The following is a 20,976-nucleotide window of genomic DNA, read 5'->3' as shown; positions in this document are numbered from 1 at the left end:
GAAACTTAGGTAAGGTAAGTGAAAATCTTGATATTAGGATTTTGTTGCTCATTTTGTTGTAGGTGACCCTGCCAAAGAATATACGAGGTGGTTTTAGGCATAGGGCAGAGTTCAGAAAATGGATTTCTCTCTGAAAACATGAGTGTTTGATATAATATGGTTACCCTGAGAGTAGAAATGCCAGTCTTTAAAATTATGGGCCAGATTACCCTTGGACATTGTGACATGTTTATTAGTGACTGACAGAGGAGACTTAAAAAGCAGGTTCCCAGCTCCCAGACATCGAGTAATTTAAAAGTCATAAACGTATAAACTATCTCTGGGATGAGAACCTAGGTGACAGAGTCTCATGGTGTGTTATAGAGCTTGTAGCCCTGCCACACACAGAGAGAACCCCAGGAATATGTAGCGATTTTACTGCTCTCTATGCTTTCTCAGGGTAGCCTTTGAAAAGACTCATGCTCAGCCAAGCACTCTTGTATAAAGACATCCAGAGGGAAAGAATAGAAACACTACAGAAAGGATGCTCCACTACAGTCTTCTCTCCCTGAGCTTCAAGGTGATGAAGAGCTGGCTGGAACTCTGCATAGAATCATCTTTCTTTCTCACGTACCTTTAACTTTAAACCAAACTGATGCATTCGTGGGGTTCAGAGCAGAGAAGGAAGCAATGCTTTCAGTTCTGTTCTCAATGGTTAACGATGTGGCTTCTGTTAGCAGCCACCCTCACTTTCAGTCTGTCCCACTCCTCTGATTTTTTTAATTGTCATAAAATACATATAAAATGAAGTTTACCATTTTAAGTACACACTTGAGTGGCAATAAATGCATTCACATTGTTGTGCAAACACCTCACCAACCATCTTCATTGTTTTTCACCTTCTCAGACTGAAACTCTGTATTCATTAAATAATTATTTCTCATTCCTCCCTCCCCCCGTTATTATATAACTTTTTTTTTCATGAGGATCCAGGTGTCCATATATCATAATCTGTTTGTGAGAATAGAGGTTTGCTTCCTACTCTATGATGGGGAATCTGGAGGACAATTAAGCTTATATGTGGAAATGACTGAGAAAAGCACACTCAGCCAATTTCTTTGTAGAATGCTGCTGCTGCTGCTAAGTTGCTTTAGTCGTGTCCAACTCTGTGCAACCCCAGAGACAGCACCCCACCAGGCTCCCCCGTCTCTGGGATTCTCCAGGCAAAAACACTGGAGTGGGTTGCCATTTCCTTCTCCAATGCATGGAAGTGAAAAGTGAAAGTGAAGTTGCTCAGTTGTGTCTGACTCCTAGGGACCCCATGGACTGCAGCCTACCAGGCTCCCCTGCCCATGGGATTTGTCAGGCAAGAGTACTGGAGTGGGTTGCCATTGCCTTCTCCACTTTGTAGAATATACATGTACAAAAATAAAAAATGCTGTAAGTAGGAAAGCTTTGCTTCTGTTTCCTCTTTTTCAGACTCTGTTGTGGTGTTGATTGCAACCTTGCCAGGAATCATCTGGAGTGATGTATTTCACTGGGCATTTTGAATTCAGGATGTTCCTCTACCTAAGGAATTGATCAGGAGTAAGAATGGTTATGCTCCCTACCCACAGAACAATGCACCGTTGAGAGACTGTCTTTGAGGAAAATGTCAGAGTCCTTGGGAATTTAGAGAAACACTTATTGACATAAGTAGAACATGGATTCCATCAGCTTGACTGGTTGGCTGGGGTTTTGTCCTGGGAAGAGGATGCCAGCAGACACAGGATGACTGACCCATAGTGGGAACTTCCTAGCAATGACACAGAATAATAATTCTGATTGATCATTGATTTTGAGAAGACAAGAAGGAAACTGCTTTTGTAATCATTCATTTTTTTTTTCCTTCTGGGACACAATCCCTTAGGTTTATCAAGACCCAGAGACACTCTGAGAGATAGTGAGGGACAGGGAGGCCAGGCGTACTTCAAGTCAGTCCATTGGGTCTCAAAGAGGGGGACATGACCTGGTGACTGAACAACAACAAGGACACTTTGAGTGTGATCTGATAGTTGATAGAATGGTGAAATCATGCAAAGTGATGGTGCATTCAATAGGAAGAGCTGGTCTCCTGATTTATAGAAGGAAGGATGTATTGGAAAGGGAAATAAGCTAATAATGAGAATTTGGTGGGAGAGGTAAGAGTAGGGGTGAGGTTAGGAATAACTGAGAAGGGACTTAAATAATCACATAGATTGGAGCCAAAAGTACTTTTTCCTTGTTTTGACCCCAGATTACATGTGAATGGTGGTTCAGTTAGAGCATAAAGATTAATGACCAAAGGTTAAAATTTTTATAGTTAACAAACTGAGATTTCTAAGAGAGAAGGTAGTTGCATGCAGAACACACATAGCTACATTAAACCTAATGTAAAGTAATTAACCTCCAATTAAAATAAATAAATTTATATTAAAAAAACTAAATAGGAACCCTTGCATATATATTAATAGCTTGCAATAGAGGGCAAAAGGGGATATAGATGTAATTATTGATGAGGAGGGTTGAGATTGAGAGATTCTGTTTTGGTCCCAGTGTTTACTGAGAAGTAGGGAACATAGCATCCCTCCTGAGATACATGGAAATTTTGTGGGGATAAAGTTTATAGGAAATCAGTGAAAATTTAGAACATATACTAAAAAGAATGTGTGGGAAGAGAAACTGTTTGGAACAGCCAGAACATTAACTCAAGAAGTTTTGAAGAGGTAGATCACATTAGAGTTTAATGTTTTGTTGTCACTCCTGGTTAATAATGGACTCCTCAGGTGGCTCAGTGGTGAAGAATCTGCCTGCCAATGCAGGAACTGCAGGAGACTTAAGTTAGATCCCTGGGTTGGGAAGATCCCCTGGAGGAAGAAATGGCCATTCACTTAAGTAGTCTTACCTGGAAAACCCCACTGACAGAGGAGCCTGGAGGGCTACAGTCAGCCCATGGGGTCACAAATATTCAGACACGACTGACCAACTGAGCAGCAATAGCTAGTTAATAATTTTCTTCAAGATTGCCTTATATGTCAGGTAGAGGGAAAGACATAATTGTGTGTGAACTTGTGGTTTAGATACTTCAGTTACTATAATGCATTACACTGAAGCAAAAATGCTTTATTTAGACTTGGTTTTGCAAAGATTGCCATTTATTCATTCTGTGTTTTGAGAACAAAGATAACTGCAAAAGTGATGGAAACCTTTTCTCTCCTATTTATAAGTCTTTTAAAAGATGAAATGAGTCAATGTAACTAGTCAGGATAGGATCATTTTGCTGTGGCAAAAAATGAATAGTGAATTCTCAGTGGCTTAACACTTCAAGAACACTTCTGTGTTCTTAACACAGAACATTCATGTTCTGTCCAGGCCTAGTTCACTGAGAGATAGTTGCTCCTCTAGGACAGCCCTCTTCCAGATAGCTACTGGTTGACACAGCTTGCTTCACTGTGTGGAAGCCCTGCCATCTCAGTGTGTGTCTTCCAGGCTTGCTGCAGCAGGAAAAAATAAACTGAAATAGTCCTGGAGAGGAATATACTGACTTCTCAATGTTTCAGCCTAACTGTGACACACATCATTTCCTGTTTAAAAACAAAGGGGCTGGAAAATATGGTAGTAACATATGGATTCTTAGTGATCAGCAAATGGATTGGTAACATTTGAAAAAAAAATCTCCCATTTCAGGGGTTTCCCAGGTGATGCCATGGTAAAGAGTCCACCTGCCAACCCAGGAGACACAAGAGATGTGGGTTCAATCACTAGGTCAGGAATATCCCCTAGAGAAGGGAATGGCAACCCACTCCAGTATTCTGGACTGGAAAATCCCATGGACAGAGAAGTCTGGTGGCCTGTAGTCCATGGAGTCACAGAGTCAGACATGACTGAGTATCTCCCATTTAGAATAAATTACTTACTAAACCATTGCGGAGAAGGCAATGGCACCCTATTCCAGTACTCTTGCCTGGAAAATCCAATGGACTGAGGAGCCTGGTAGGCTGCAGTCCATGAGGTCGCTAAGAGTTGGACATGACTGAATGACTTCACTTTCACTTTTCACCTTCATGCATTGGAGAAGGAAATGGCAACTCACTCCAGCGTTCTTGCCTGGAGATTCCCAGGGATGGGGGAGCCTGGTGGGCTGTCGTCTGTGGGGTTGAACAGAGTCGGACACGACTGAAGTGACTTAGCAGCAGCAGCAGCAAACCATTGAAAACTAATGTATATGCAATGAACACTTTAGGTATGCCTATGGAGTCACTCGGAGAAGGCAATGGCACCCCACTCCAGTACTTTTGCCTAGAAAATCCCATGGACGGAGGAGCCTGGTAGGCTGCAGTCCATGGGGTCGATAAGAGCCGGATACGACTGAGCGACTTCACTTTTACTTTTCACTTTTATGCATTGGAGAAGGAAATGGCAATCCACTCCAGTGTTCTTGCCTGGAGAATCCCAGGGATGGGAAGCCTGGTGGGCTGCCGTCTATGGGGTCGCACAGAGTCGGATACGACTGAAGCGACTTAGCAGCAGCAGCAGCATGGAGTAACTTTGATGGATTTGCAAGACTTGCGTCCTGGCCCCAATTTGGACCCCTTTCTTTTATTGGGGTTGTTTCCTTTAAACTTGCACTGTGTCTATATCTCAAACTATTTTTCCATCTCATTGGTTTACAATTGGTCTAAAATTTTCCATTCAAATTTGAATGTGCGCCATTTCTGACTTGACTACTTACCTATCACCAGCTTAATTTTTGTTTGTACCGGATACTTTTCTATCCACTATCTAAAGCACAAATCAGTCCCCCAAAAACTATTTGGATATCTTTTACAAAAACAGTGCTCCACAAAACTCTGCCTGGGAAATTGTGTGCAAGATAGCTCTAGAGTTGTGCCTGGAAGAATTTTATATCCCTTCTTGGCTTTAGATATAGAAAATAATTCATTTTGATAAGAGCCCAGATTACACTGTAAAATGTGCTCCTGGAATTGTGCAGCACTTGGTACTAATTTTGGAATGAGTTCTGCCTTTATGTCACTCTCATTTCTCAAAACTCATTCATTCCTCATTGGTCATTATCTCTCACAAAAAATAGCTCTACCTTACCTATAGTACTAAAACTATTCATTAAAAAAATATGTAGTTGTTATAACTTATTGTTTACTTAAATACTGTGTTGTTAGAACTTACTTTAATTATTTGGCCTATAGGTTATATATTCTATATATGAAGATTTACAGAGAATTGTTCTACTGAAAACAGTAACTCAAAGTTTTTCCAGCCTCTGTGATTCTTTAAGTTGATTAACAGTGCCCCTTTGAGGGCTTCTCTGGTGGTCCAGTGGTTAAGAATCCACCTGCCATTGCAGGGGATATGGGTTCAGTCTCTTATCCAGGCAGATCCCACATGCTGAGAAGCAACTAAACCTGTGTCACAACTACAAAAGCCCATGCACCATGACTACTGAAGCCGTGACACTTAGAGCCCATGCTCTGAAATTAGAGAAGCAGCACCTCAATTAGAAGGAAGCCCTCGCTCACTGCTACCAGAAAAAGCCTGCGTTCAGCAACGAAGACTCTGTGTAGTCAAAAAAAAAAAAAAAAAAAACTTAAAAAAAAATTAAAAAGTAACTTTTTAAAAAACAACATACCCTTGATTAGTATTAATTTATAGAAGCAAAGAAGTTTCTTATTGAAGAGCTTTAGTCATTATTTAATCAAATCTTGATATTTTATGAAAGATGAACCATTAAAGATTCCAGAAAGCAAGGGAGTAAGAGAATGTACTTAAAGTCACATATTTTAACTTCAAAATCATTGTGCTTTCTATTAGTTACTCTAGTCCTTAACATATGAATAGATTTTGTTTTATCTTCTCTGCTCACAAAAATTGTTACCCAAGGTTACTCTTTGGTTCCAGAGCTTCTTCATGGCATTTTTCACCTCTGAGTTTCTGAGGGTGTAGATTAAAGGGTTTAACATGAGTGTTACCATGGTATAAAACACAGCCACTGCCTTATCTATAGGGAAGGTGATTGTGTGTAACCAAAGTTACACGAATATACAGGGTACAAAGGGACCACTACAGTAACAGGGACCACTACAGTACCATGGGAAGTGCAAGTGGAGACAGCTTTTTGCTGTTCTGCAGTGTTCCTGTGTGTCCTTAGAGAGCAAAGGATGAGCACATAGGAGGTGATAAGAATAGAAAGGATGAGCATACACATCAGCTTGCTGTTGGCAGCAACAAAAAGACCACAGATGTGAGTGTCAGTGCAGGAGAGTTTCAGCAGAGGAAAATGGTCACAGATGAAATGGTCAATGACGTTGGGGCCACAGAAGGACTACCAGACTATACAAAGAATTTGAATCAGTGCATGAAGAAATCCTCCGGCCCAGGCTATGGCCACCAGGAGGCCACACACTTGCCTGTTCTATGTGATGGCATACTGCAGGGGCTTGCAGATAGCCACAAAGCGGTCATAGGCCATCACTGTGAGCAAGAGGATCTCAACTCCCCCAAAGAAATACTCTTCAAAGAGCTGAGTCATACACCCACTGAAGGAGATGGCTTTCTTTTGAGCAAGTAAGTCAAATATCGTTTTGGGGACCATGGTAGAAGAGCAGCAGCAGTCTATGAAGGACAAGAAAGACAGGAAAAAATACATGGGGGAACCTAAGGCTCTGCTAGTGGTGACTGTCACAGTGATGAGTAGGTTGCCTGCCAGAGTGAGAAAGTAGATGAGGGTAAACAGAGCAAAGACGAGTTTCTGTACATCTGGGTTCTGTGTCAGGCCAAGCAGGAGGAATTCCATCACAGTGTTCATTTGCTCAAAGAATCCAGTCTGGCATTCAGATAAGTGATTTCTCTGAGAATAGCACAGGTATCACAATTGTGAGGATCCATTTTGACCAATCTCAGTAAGTTTTCCAAGAATTATTTCTTATAAAACTGATAAAAACATCAAGTAGATATCCCAAGACTTAAAGTTGGGCCATATTATTATTAGCCACAAAATGAACACCTAACTGTCTCTCTCTCTCACACACACCCCTGCTCACCCACATATGAATATACACATTCGTATACACAAACACAGCTTTATCACTGTTGACATTCCAGTCATCTTTCTATAATTATACACTGGTGGATATTCCCCCCAAAATGCCCATATATTTTTTTCCTGTAGGAAAAGAGGAATAAAAAGAGGACCCATACGAAGGAGTAGAGACTTGAGTTCATGAGAATTTATTCCCTTATTGCTCTTCTCTAGACACTTGTGCTGATGAGGTTAAGCTGCAGAATTTATTATTCATACTTTTAACTTGTTTCAGGGTGAATATAAAACATTAGGTAAATTCAACTTAAAATAAGGGATAATATAGTTACACTTCAAAATAAAACTGAACTGAATGAATGTTTAAGGCTCCAATAAGGTTTAATTTCTTTACCTAAGATATACTTCCTAACTTAAGGTATAACTGAGGGAGGGCTTCCATGGTGGCTCAGATGGTAAAGAATCTGCCTGCAATGCAGGAGACCCTGGTTCAATATCTGGCTAGGAAAGATTCCTGGAGAAAGAAATGGCAACACACTCCAGTATTCCTGCCTGGAGAATCCCAAGAATAGAGGAACCTGGCAGGCTACAGTCCATGGAGTCACAAAGAGTTGGACGACTGAGCAATTGCACTTTCACTTTCAAGGTACAACTGGCATTTAGATTTGTGAATTTATGTTACATTCAAGTAAAACTTTCTAAGAATACCATCACACAAGAAATAAAAAGAAGAATATTCTGAAAAGGATAAAATATCATGATATAATGCAATATCCCACAGATTTATTTGAAACATTATGATTCACTCCTTGGAGAATTTCTATCATGTTTAAGTTTCAGAGGAATTTTGCAAATTAAGCTCGGTTTAGGGAAGACTATGAAAAATTCTATAGATCTCTTTAGAAAAGTGGTAGTTTTAAGGTAAGAAAACTGAAGCATTATAATTTGTTTAGCAGAGTGTGTTCTATACAGTCAGGTATTTTTAAATTCTGTTTTCACTAATTAGCAGCTATGTGATGTTATATACAGACTTTAGTCTTACTGCACCTAAACTTTTTCATATACAAATTAGGAAAAATAATAGATGGTATGGAAGAATTGAAGAATATTATTATCACATAGATCAAAATGCTACACTAAAAGTAAAATGCATAACTTTACACATACTCCCAATTTTTGATCAAAGTATAAAAGTGAAAAAGCACATATATCATTATTCTTACCCTTGAAATAGTTGATTGCCGGGGTCCAGCCCCGGTGGATCCAGGGAATTCGAAGTGGGGACGGCATCGGCAAACTGGATACAATAACCTTAATTAAATATTAATTAGAGGTATAAGGAGTAGTGGAATAAGGATAGCTCAGTAGGAAAATTCAGTGGAGAAAAGAGGCTGAATAACTTGGTTTACATAGAAAGCTAATAAAATTCCAAGATAAGGAATTTGTGTCACCTACGTAGGCCACAGGTGTCTTCCCGTTCTCCTGAAGAAGAGGAGACACTAAGGCCTCCCCAGTTGGATCTTAGAAGCCCAGGCAAAATTAGTAGGCTTGATGAGCCTCCACGTTCCAGATGGGAATTCAGCCAGAAGGTGAGAGAAAGAGAAGGTGAGAGAAAGAATAACATGGGGAGACCAAGCTTTGGTGAACAAGGCCTGCACTTTATTTTCCAAAGTAGTTTTTATACCTTAAGTTGTGCATAGAGGATAATGGGGGAAGGGGTAGAGTCATGAAAGGACAGCAGTCCTTGATCCCTATTGAAGCCAGGCTTTCAAACTTATCATATGCAAAAGATTTACATCATCTTCTGGCCAGGAGGCCCGTTAACATTTTATGACCCTTTCTTCAGAAAACTTATTTTTCTCTAAAGGTGATTATTCTAAAGTCAGGCACCACCCTCCAAAAGCATTAGATAAAGTTGCAATCCTATAGGGCAAAGGTGTGGTGGGCTATAACAAGAAAAGAATTAACTCAAGGGTCCAAGGTTACACAAATTAAAGCTACTACTTACATTCCTATATACCAATTATATTAATCAATACACTCCCAGGGACACAGTAGGTAAGGGATATGGGAACTTAGCAGCAAACATTGGCCAACAAGTGAAAAACCCTTCACCAATACAATTTCTAATCAATCTTTTAACTGCTCAAAGGAATCTGTATTTAGACAGTTTAGAACATCTCATGTCTTTCACGGTTGGGAGGCTGTGAACAATCACATGTGGCCGGAAGAACCTGTTCAGGCAGGCTAGAGGACTTCCAAAGGAGTTTGTAGCTTGAAACACACTTGTCACGCCCAGGAACTTTATTAACTGGAGCTGTAAGTTAACTCTTTTTCAGAGAGAGGTGGTGGGGGACAGCCCCCCCCCCCGCCATAAAGTCAGAGGTGTAGGTGAGAGCACAAAGCAGTAAAGTAGGCAGACTCTGGTTTTGGGGGTAGATGCTTGAAAATTTCCAGGGGGACTCCTGAGGCTCAATCCCGCCTTTTCATATGCCCAGCCTCCTTCCTCATGACCTTTGCCACGGGCGGAGTTCCTCACACTGGCTTGCAGCAGTTGATTATTATAGTTAGTATTTAGAAAGAACACAAAGAGAGAAAATAAGTGAATTAAATACTCAACTCATGAGGTTAAAAAAGCAACTAATTATATTCATAAAAAGTTGAATGCAGAAATAAATATATTAAATAATAGAAAACTAGTAGGCTTGATAAATTAATTCAAAGGTTTTTTAGAGTTTTAGAAATATGAATGAAATAAATGAGCACAGACATGCTCAATAAGAGGCAAGTATGGTCAAACTGTGAGGGGTGGTATGGGGAGGGAGGAGGGTGGAGGGTTCAGGATGGGGAACATGTGTATACCTGTGGTGGATTCATGTTGATATATGGCAAAACTAATACAATATTGTAAAGTTAAAAAATAAAATAAAATTTAATTAAAAAAAGAAAATTTGAAGAAATATTATGTATAGTTCATAAAAGATTTTTTAACAACTGAGTAGGCATTTTTTCCAATAAAGCCTGTCTTCTTATGCCATCACCAAATACAATAAATAGAAAAAGAGGGAAAAAAGGGTAGCCTGCATTAATGACTTTCAGTAAAACAGATTTCTTCAAAAACAGAAAATCAAATGAACAAATGTATATCTAATCTCTAGGTGGGAAAGAGCATTTTAAGCAAAATTCAACAGTATAAAAACCAGGACAAAGCTAACAGATTCAACTACATAAAGGTATAGAACACATTGGAAAGCTATTTGCAGCAAGTATGATAGATAACTATTATCACAGAAGTAGTTTTTACAAAAAAGTCCTATCTACACAATTATAAAAATTAGCAAAACTCTTTAATAAAAAGGAAATTCTTAGAAAAAACATTAGATGCCTAAAAAAATCCCTATTTCATAAGTCATCAAGGAAATATAATTTAAAAACAGTGAAATATTTTAAACTGGAAAATGAACAAAGATTTATGACAGTTATATTACTCAGTACTTTATTGATATAAAATATTATGGAAAAAATTTTGACTTTGTATAATAAGAACTTTATAACTGATCATGCCCCTTGATCCAGTACTCCTTATGCTTGGGAATCTATTCTTTATAAAGATTATGGGCAAAAATTGTGCATACAGGCTATATTTCATATTTTGTATGACAAAGTGAAAACAATCCAAATATGTACATAAAAAGGAAGAATTAAGCAAATTATGGTTATGAAACATCAGGTGAACATTGAGGTTATTTACAAGAAAAATTAATGGTGTGAAAAATTCTTCCAACATTATATTGAGTGGAAAACACAAGATATTAAACAGCTTTTAAATTATGATCTAAATGGTCCAAAATGACATATAAACATAGAAAATCACCTGAAAGAAATGTTCTAAAGACTAGTAATGCTTATCTGGATTATGATTTTAAGATAAATTTTGTGTTCTTTTAAAAATTTTCTGATCTGAATTTTCTACAAAGAGAATATTTTACCTTTTGAATAAAAAATAATTTAATAAAAGAGATAATATTCTGTGTGATTCCTTTTCTCAGTATGTTGGTCATTATTGATACAAATCTGACAGTAGAAATGGATGTTTAAACCTAACTCACCTGTAATTAGAATACCCTAGTATGGATGGTTGTCATCACTGATTCAATGGACATGCATTTGGGCAATCTCTGGGAGATGATGAAGGACAGAGAAGACTGGCATGCTGCAGTCCATGGGGTCTCAAGGAGTTGGACATGGGGACTGAACAGCAACAACAAAGTATCACCTTGAGAAAACGTGATAAAGAATCACAAATTGTGCTTACCTCTCTGGATGCATTTGAGAAATAAGTAACATGCTCATTTCATAACAAGGCATTACTTGTAGAGCATAATTGGCTTGGAGGTAGTGATCATTGACCTATCAATAACTGCTGCTTTAAAGGTTTATTCATTTTTTATCTTAAGTGTAAATTTCCTTTTCTTTACATAATTATTTGAAAATGATTGCTGAAAGAGAATTCCTGAATAATGCTGAGATCATGGACTGGGTTTTAGGCTTGCTTTATTGGCTCATAACATCATGTGAGTATGAGCCACTGTTACATGTGAACCTTTGCATCTACATGTTAATGGTGAACATAACCCTGCTTACTGTAGGTGTTAACTCCAGGGTCCTTTCTAACCACTTTAAGAGATAATAAGGATTGTTTTCCTTTTTGTGCCTCAGCATGGTATACTCTTGCCTGGAAAATCCCATGGACGGAGGAGCCTGGTGGGCTGTAGTCCATGGGGTCATGAAGAGTCGGACACGACTGAGCGACTTCACTTTCACTTTTCACTTTCATGCATTGGAGAAGGAAATGGCAACCCACTCCAGCGTTCTTGCTTGGAGAATCCCAGGGACGGGGGAGCCTGGTGGGCTGGCGTCTATGGGGTCGCACAGAGTCGGACACTACTGAAGCGACTTAGCAAGCAAGCAATCATGTGAGTAAGGCGCACACGTCTCAGTTCAGATAACAAATTTCTTTAGTTAGACACCTTTCAAAGCCTTAGGCTTTAAAAGAAAGTGATGGGAAAAAAACTAACCATTGGAGGAAATTTTCATTTATGTTATCTTATTATACATCTGTCAGTCTTTCTTGTGCCCAAAGTATATTAAAAAGAGCCACTTGGTCTGAGATCTATTCTGACTTAAAGCCCTGGAAATAGCAAACTGTTAAAGTAGAAAAATTAGGAATTGCAAGCACCATAAAATCAGCAACAAATAAAAGTTGATTTGAACTAACTAACTTCAGCTAACTTCAGCAATTCCCTGAAGTTAGTTCTTTCAAATCTTTTTCTTACTAAACTTTTGCTCAGCCTACAGATATCTTCTTTGGTTCCAGGAAGTCTGGATCCAAATGTGTTGGAGACTCAAAACCACACAGTTTCTGTGATCCAGGGATGGTCTTCCGGGGTTCATCTTTATCAACACTTTCCAGTGTCGTTACAGGGAAATATTTAAATACGTATTACTCAAGTGCAAGGAGTTAGAGAATCTCTTATCTGTCAACTCCCAGAGGATGAGAACTAGCAGCTTCAACTAAGATGGCAGCCAAACCAGTTTATCCATTCTCTCTTGTGGCCATGGCACCTGTGATCAAGGAGACGAGGGAGGGGCATCTGGGCTGGGCTTGCAGCCCCTCTATGACTGTGTTTAGAAAATGATCTGGACTCTGGGACCCAAGGCACAGAAGGTCCTAGTCATGGGATAATGGATGCATGAACTCCCTAGTGTTCATAAAACAGCCTGATTCATACATGTCTCACAGAGTTATAGGGGGGATTGAGGAAGAGAACATGTGGAAATATCTAAGTCTCTGAAGAACTGCTATTCTACTGCTAATGCCCTGTAGATAAAGGCATGTAGGCTAGAGTGGCTCAAACAGTAAAGAATTCGCCTGCAATGCAGAGGATCTGGGTTCAGTCCTTGGGTTGAGAAGGTGCCCTGGAGAAGGGAATAGCAACCCAATCCAGTATTCTCTCTTGGAGAATTCCATGGACAGAGGAGCCTAAGGGGCTACAGTCCTTGGGATTGCAAAGAGTCAGACACGACTGAGCAACTGCCAGGCTAGAGAAACTGCTTTTAGTCACAGAATAGTGAATCATGATTAACTGTAAGAGTTTTGCTGCCTCTTCAGTTTTCTAACTATGTGATCTTGGGCAAGTTCCTCAGCCTCTTTCTTTATACCTGAGTTCTAACACTTGTAAAAAGAGGGTGATAGGAGTAGCTGTTACGGGATATTGTGGGGTTTCTGCGAGTGAGCACATGTAAAGTGCTTACAACTGTGCTTGGCATAAAGCAAAAGCTCACTGTTGTCTTTCATCACTTTCTGTATAGGAAACCAGAGCACATGGCTTGACTGATTCAAGTTTCTGGAAAGAATTGTCTCAACTCACATACATGGCTTCTTTATTCTTATGGTTGGTAAAATCTGGGCAAATACAGAAATTAAGAGAGAAGAAAGGTTAAGTTTTAAAGTATTGAATACTGATTCATAAGCCACTATAGTTCAGAAATCTATGGATGTTCAGCTTTCTTTCACTAAAAAATCTGATAGTGTAGTTGAGTCCTAGAAAGGTTGTAGGAGATACAGGAAATTTGGATGCAATGAGAACTAATAGATAATGAGCACTCTGTATTTACATTACTCTGCTAAGTGTGGTATTTTGTCTAATTCTCACATACTCCATGTGGGATATGTTAATCCTACTTTATGTAAATGAAAATTGATGTTTATTGTGAGCATCTTTTGAGATCAAAAAGGTAACAATAAGTAGACCTTGAATAGAAATACAAGCTGGTGTAATTTCTAAGCTTGAGCTCTAACAATTATGTTATTGTAGGGCAGTGGGCACTGATTCTGTGATGTGTTTTTTTGCACTGGGATTGGTAGAGGAAGAGATGCTGATTCAGACCAACTGTGCATTATTTCACCAGTGGCAAGGAATACATATTCTTCACACAGACCCCCTGTGTAGCACTGACCAGAAAGGACCATTGAGAAAAGAGAATATTTCTCATCTCCCTTTCCACATTTGGCCCCTATCTGGGATATCTTCCTAAGCACTTTCTTAGGAGTTTTCATTCTATAAATTTCCTGATGTTTTCAGAGTAGAATGGAAGACTGAGCAGATGTTCAGACCTAGGACCAGGGATATTCTCTATATGATATATATACATATACGTATATGTATATATATCATATATTCTTTATATGGGACATGGTGGAGTCCTAGAGAAATAATATACCAAAGACATGAACCTGGGTATTGATGATCAGTTCTATTTACTGTAGATTTTATGCTTGTCATTGAACTTACCAGAACGTGTTAAACAGCTTAAATACAGCTTAAATAAATAGGTGTTATTGGGAGGAACACTAAAAAATAACATATAAAATTACCCATTAGTGCTTTATGCATAAAAATATTTCCTGAGAAGTTTGCATTTTTCCACTACTATAATAGTGTTGATCATCATTTATTGAATCCTGGCTAAGCTGTGTAATCCTGGGTTAGTTATTCAACTTCTCTGTGCCTCAGTTTCCTCTATCTTTTAAAGAGAGATAATAACAGTACCTCATAGGTTGATTAGAATCAAATTAGGTACTTAGGTACTGTCTGGATATGGGATTGAAGATGGTTGTTTTTCAAAACGGGAGAAAGTTGGTCATGTCTAAATACCAATGGGAAGAGCTTAAAAAGGGAGGAGATGAGGAAGGGTGAGAAATTGGGAGAGAGGAAGAGAAGAGGAAGAGGTAGCGGAAGGAGGAGGGGAAGGGAAATGGGAGGGGGCAGGGAAGGAGCGATAAAGTTGTAGATACAGGACTGAGAAGGAGTAATCAGTAGAGGCTTATGAGGTATGGCAGACAGTTGTCCACAGAGTAGCTATTTCTCATCTTCTTTCTTTCAACCAAAGCTACCTTTGTTCTGGTGCCAGGTGGCCATGTGTTCAGGGGAAACACATCTCCAGGCCATAATGTGATTCTGAATTAGTTTAAGTAACTATGACTATATTTTTCTCCTTTCTAGTGATAAACTTAGGGATATGCATGTGACACAATTCTAGCCAAGAAAGGAAAAAAAAAAAAAAAAAACTATGGATATTACTTGAAAAAATTGATTGAAATATAGTTGACTTATAATATTGTGTTAATTTCTTCTGTACAGCAAAGTGACTCAGAATATATATTCTTTTCCATTATGATTTGTCACAAGATGTTGAATATAGTTCCTGGTGCTAAATAGTATGACCTTGTTTATCCATCCTATATATAATAGTTTGCCTCTGCTAATCCTAAACTCCCATTCCATTCCTTCCCTCCCCTACCCAACCTCCTCCTTAGTAACTACAACTCTGTTCTCTATGTCTGTGAGTCTGTTTTGTAGATATGTTCATTTGTGTCATATTTTATTTATTTATTAAAATTTTTATTGACATATCATTGATTTACAATGTTGTGTTAGTTTCAGGTGTATAGCAGAGTGAAGCAATTATACATATACATATACCCATGCGTTTTTTGGTGTCATATTTTAGATTTCACATATAAGTGATATCATATGGTATTTGTGTTTCTCTTTCTGACTTTGCTCAGTATTATAATCTCTAGTCCATCCATGTTGCTGCAAATGCATTGTTTCATTCTTTTTGATGGTTGAATAATATTCCACTATTTATATGTACCACATCTTTCTTTATCCATTCTTCTGTTCATGGACATTTAGGCTGTTTCCTTGTATTGGCTATTGTAAATAGTGTTGCTATGAATGTAGGAATGCCTGTATCTTTTCAAATTAGTTTTGTCTGTGTATATGCTCAGAAGTGAAATTGCTGGGTCATATGGCAACTCTAGTTTTTTTTTTTTTTTTTTGAGGACCCTCCATCCTATTTTACATAGTGACTATACCAATATACATTGCCACCAACTGTGTAGAAGCATTCTCTTTTCTCCACATGTGGGTACACTTCTGAGTGATGCTTCTCTGTTCCTAAAAAGAGTTATAAAAACATTTTTTTTCTTTTCTGAATCATGCTTTTTTGCAAGGGGATGCCAGAATTGCCACTTATTGTTAATCAGTGTGATTTTGGACTGAGAATTTACCTGAAACACTTAAAAAGAACACACTGAAAGATGATTTTCTAGCTTGTAATTGAACTTTACCTGAAACTGCTTTTTATTACTAGAGGATATACAATATTGAGATCTAAAATATCCTGAATTATGTCAGATAATCATTCTAGTATGTAGGGAAATGAACAGAAGAGTTATTTTATCAAATAGGAAATCAAATTTAAGAATATGTGAATGTGGTAATCATTGCATGTATGACAATGGCTGCTTTACCTTCAAGCCCTATACTAGATCCTCCTGAAGACTATCAAAACCTCATGGCTGAAGGAGTCCCTCCCTATGATCAGTTATTGGAGGATGCCTAAAATCAGTATTATTTACAAATGGTGGCACAAGAGTGAAAAGCCAGCATAGAAACTACTTCACTGAAGAGGAATATGTAAACCCACTCAATGAGTAGAATGAAGAGTGGTGTTCCTTGTGGAATGAGAAGTGGATTATAATGGTAGTGGTATCAGATGGACTGTACTGATTCTTACTAAGTATCCAATGGATTCATAATAGAGTCTGCAAAATGGACCTTAGATAACTGGAAGATAAGGGGAACCATGGATTATATCAAATGGGGGGATCTGAGTGAAAATCAATTCAAATAAGAGAAAGAAATAATTGTTGCTAAAAAGGGAGCCAATAAATAAATCATAATGTACCTTTTTTGGGGATTAATACAGGTATAACTGGTAGGATTAATTGATTTCAATGTAATCTGTGATAATACTGATATTGATGATCAAACATATTAGGAAATTGAATTAAAATCTCCCCATGATATTCATTAGATGAAAGCTGATTTGTTAGAGATGGAACTAGAGTTAGTTAACAATCAATGAATTGTTATATAATCAATATATTGATACCTTTCACTAAGTTTAAATTTTAATGGTCAGAGGATATAAATCGGTTATCAAACTCTTGCATTCTTATGAACAAGTTTGTGGTGAAATATTTGGTTAACTGAAATACTTCTTTTAAAAATGCCCACACCTCATTTGATGATACAAGGCGTTAGCAGTTTGATAGATGTCAATCTGTTCTTTTCTGTTCTATAAGTGATATATGCAGGAGATGAATAATTATGAGTGATTTTAATTTAATGGCTTGACCAGGAGTCAAAGGATTGAATCCATGGATTTCTGGGGCATGGTTTTCTGAAAAGTCTCAGAAATTTAATATAACATTGGATATATTAAATATTATACTTTACTATAGTATTGGAGGTCTTATCCAATATATTGTGCTAAGTTGCTTCAGTTGTGTCCTACTCTTTGCAGCCCTATGGACTGTAGCCCACCAGGCTCCTCTGTCCATGGGATTCTCCAGGCAGGAATACTGGAGTGGTTTGCCCATGCTTTCCTCCAGGTGATCTTCTTGACCCAGGGATCAAACCTGCGTCTCATGTCTCCTGCATTGGAAGGTGGGTTCTCTAGCACAATCTGGGAAGCTTATTCAATACAATACAATAGGAAAAGAAAATGAAATGTATCAAGATGGGAAAATAAAATATAAGACCATTGTTATTCACAGATATCATAATTTTATATACAGACTCAAGGGCTCAGCTGAGAGGAAGAGAGAACTGAGTTGTCAGATGACAGAGGAATGAATAAATTAATAAGTCACAAATGAAAGCAGGAGCCTTAATCATTTGCTGACATAGTATAAGTGACAGGTTAAAAGTAGAGTAATATCAACTTCCCCCTGTTCCATTATCCCTCATGAAACATTGCACAGTCAAGAGTCAGGTGGTTTAGCACAGATATGCGAGTCATCTCATTGTTGAGGGAGCCCTGAAAAAAAGGTTTCCATAACTTTATAGACCTGCACAGGGGAAAGGATGAAGGAGTGGAAAGGGGAAAGGACTAGCAGGAGGGGATGTAAGATGTAAATCCTATCTTAGCAATAATTATATAAAGTAGAATTGGTTTAGCACTCCAATTAATAGGCAGAGATTGGCAGAATGGACAAAAAACATGATTCATATATATTTTTATCTACAAGGTTCATAATTCAAAGACACAGTGGAAAGTGAAAATGTCAAGAAACATATATTATGAAAACAGTAACAAAAAGAGAGGTGAAAGAACAGACAATGCAAATATAGGACAAAATAAACTTTAGACCATAAATTGTTGCTATAGACCAAGAAAGATGTTTTATAATGATTAAATAGTCAGTTACTCAAGATACAATAATCATGAAACTATATGTATCTCAGCCTCCTCTGGTGATGTCAGTCAGTGAGTAAACTTTCTTAGGGATATTCCATCTGGATGAAATCCCATGGTTCCATCATTTAGAGTCCTCATGCCTCAGCTTTATCACATAATTTTCCAGACCAAGAATGCAGGCTGTTATAGTGCAGGGAAATAATCAATAAGGTGATCATGTGTTGCTCATGGATAAATTCTCCCGAATATCTGCTTCTGGCAAAATATTACAAAACAGAGGTAATTAATTCCAGGGAGGATAAAGCCTTAGATAGAAAGATTGTTTCTTTGATGTTCTCAGTATCCTCTCTAAACATTAAAATTCATAGAGAAGATGTTTCCTAATTTTAAGAGAAGACTAAGAAAAGCTTATTAGGTAAGAGAAATACTTGTGTCTCTTGTTCTATTAGCCATAGACTAGGTTCTGAAGATCAAAAGATTTCCCCTTAGTACCTAAGATTGGCTTTCAAAATTAACACAGCATTTTCTTTTATTTTGACTTGGTTTTCCAAGGCATTGGAGAATGCTGAATCCATTTAAATAAATTTGTATCATCTTTACATCTCTGCTTCCAATAGAACTGTTGAGTCTGTAGGGACCTGAGAAATATGCACGATTTGACATTACAAGTAATGGTTATTTCTTATTACTAAATGCCTTGGGCATGCTCCTTAATTACAGGGTCAACAATGGTAAGGGAATTAGAATTGCTGTTTTTTTTTTTCTTCAAGTTTTTACAATTTTGTATTCTTTTCTTTTCTTTTTTTAAAAAATAAATTTATTTATTTTAATTGGAGGTTAATTACTTTACAATATTGTATTGGTTTTGCCATACATGAACATGAATCCACCACAGGTGTACATGTGTTCCCAATCCTGAACCCCCCTGCCACATCCCTCCCCATACCATCCCTCTGGGTCATCCCAGTGCACCAGCCCCAAGCATTCTGTATCCTGCATCGAACCTGGACTGGTGATTCATTTCTTATATGATATTATACATGCTTCAATGCCATTCTCCCAAATCATCCCACCCCCTCACTCTCCCACAGAGTCCAAAAGACTGTTCTATTCATCTGAGTCTCTATTGCTGTCTCGCATACAGGGTTATCATTACCATCTTTCTAAATTCCATATATATATGTTAGTTAGTATACTGTATTGATGTTTTTCTTTCTGGCTTACTTCATTCTGTATAATTGGCTCCAGTTTCATCCACCTCATTAGAACTGATTCAAATGTATTCTTTTTAATAGCTAAGTAAATACTCCATTGTGTATATGTACAATAGCTTTCTTATCTATTCATCTGCTGATGGAAACCTAGGTTGCTTCCATGTCCTGGCTATTATAAACAGTGCTGTGATGAACATTGGGGTACACGTGTCTCTTTCAATTCTGGTTTCCTCGGTGTGTATGCCCAGCAGTGAGATTACTGGGTCATAAGGCAGTTCTACAGTTTATTGTGATGCACACAGTCAAAGGCTTTGACATAGTCAATAAAGCAGAAAGAGATGTTTTTCTAGAACTCTTCCTTTTTCCACGAGCCAGCAGATATTGGCAATTTGATCTCTGGTTCCTCTGCCTTTTCTAAAACCAGCTTGAAGATCAGGAAGTTCATGGTTCACGTATTACTGAAGCCTGGCTTGGAGAATTTTGAGCATTACTTTACTAGCATGTGAGATGAATGCAATTGTGCCATAGTTTGAGCATTCTTTAGCATTGCCTTTCTTTGGGATTGGAATGAAAACTGACCTCTTCCAGTCCTCTGGCCACCGCTGAGTTTTCCAAATTTGCTGGCATATTGAGTGTAGTCCTTTCACAGCATCATCTTTCAGGATTTGAAAGAGCTCAACTGGAATTCCATCACCTCCACCAGCTTTGTTTGTAGTGATGCTTTCTAAGTCCCACTTGACTTCACATTCCAGTATGTCTGGCTCTAGGTCAGTGATCACACCATCGTGATTATCTGGGTCGTGAAGATCTTTTTTGTACATTTCTTCTGTGTATTCTTGCCACCTCTTCTTAATATCTTCTGCTTCTGTTAGGTCCATACCATTTCTGTCCTTTATCGAGCCCATCTTTGCATGAAATGTCCCCTTGGTATCTCTAATTTTATTGAAGAGATCTCTAAGCTTTCCTATTCTGTTGTTTTCCTCTATTTCTTTGCATTGATCACTGAGAAAGGCTTTCTTATCTCTTCTTGCTATTCTTTGGAACTCTGCATTCAGATCTTTCCTTTTCTCCTTTGCTTTTTGCTTGTCTTCTTTTCACAGCTATTTGTAAGGCCTCCCCAGACAGCCATTTCGCTTTTTTGCATTTCTTTTCCACAAGGATGGTCTTGATTCTGTCTCCTGTACAATGTCATGAACCTCATTCCATAGATCATCAGGCACTCTGTCTATCAGATCTAGGCCCTTAAATCTATTTCTCACTTCCACTGTATAATCATAAGGGATTTGATTTAAGTCATACCTGAATGGTCTAGTGGTTTTCCCTACTTTCTTCAATTTAAGTCTGAATTGGGATTAAGGAGTTCATGATCTGAGC

General features: G+C 38.1%; 1 pseudogene; it reads right to left on the bottom strand.

Moving 5' to 3' along the window:
* Positions 1-5,861: 5,861 nt before the first annotated feature.
* LOC113882265 lies at positions 5,862-6,900 on the bottom strand (annotated as a pseudogene).
* Positions 6,901-20,976: the final 14,076 nt, after the last annotated feature.

Source organism: Bos indicus x Bos taurus, chromosome 23 (assembly GCF_003369695.1).
Source record: "Bos indicus x Bos taurus breed Angus x Brahman F1 hybrid chromosome 23, Bos_hybrid_MaternalHap_v2.0, whole genome shotgun sequence".
Taxonomy (NCBI): Eukaryota; Metazoa; Chordata; class Mammalia; order Artiodactyla; family Bovidae; genus Bos; species Bos indicus x Bos taurus.
The sequence above is the reverse complement of the archived record's forward strand: the minus strand, read 5'-3'. Positions and strand labels throughout refer to the sequence as shown.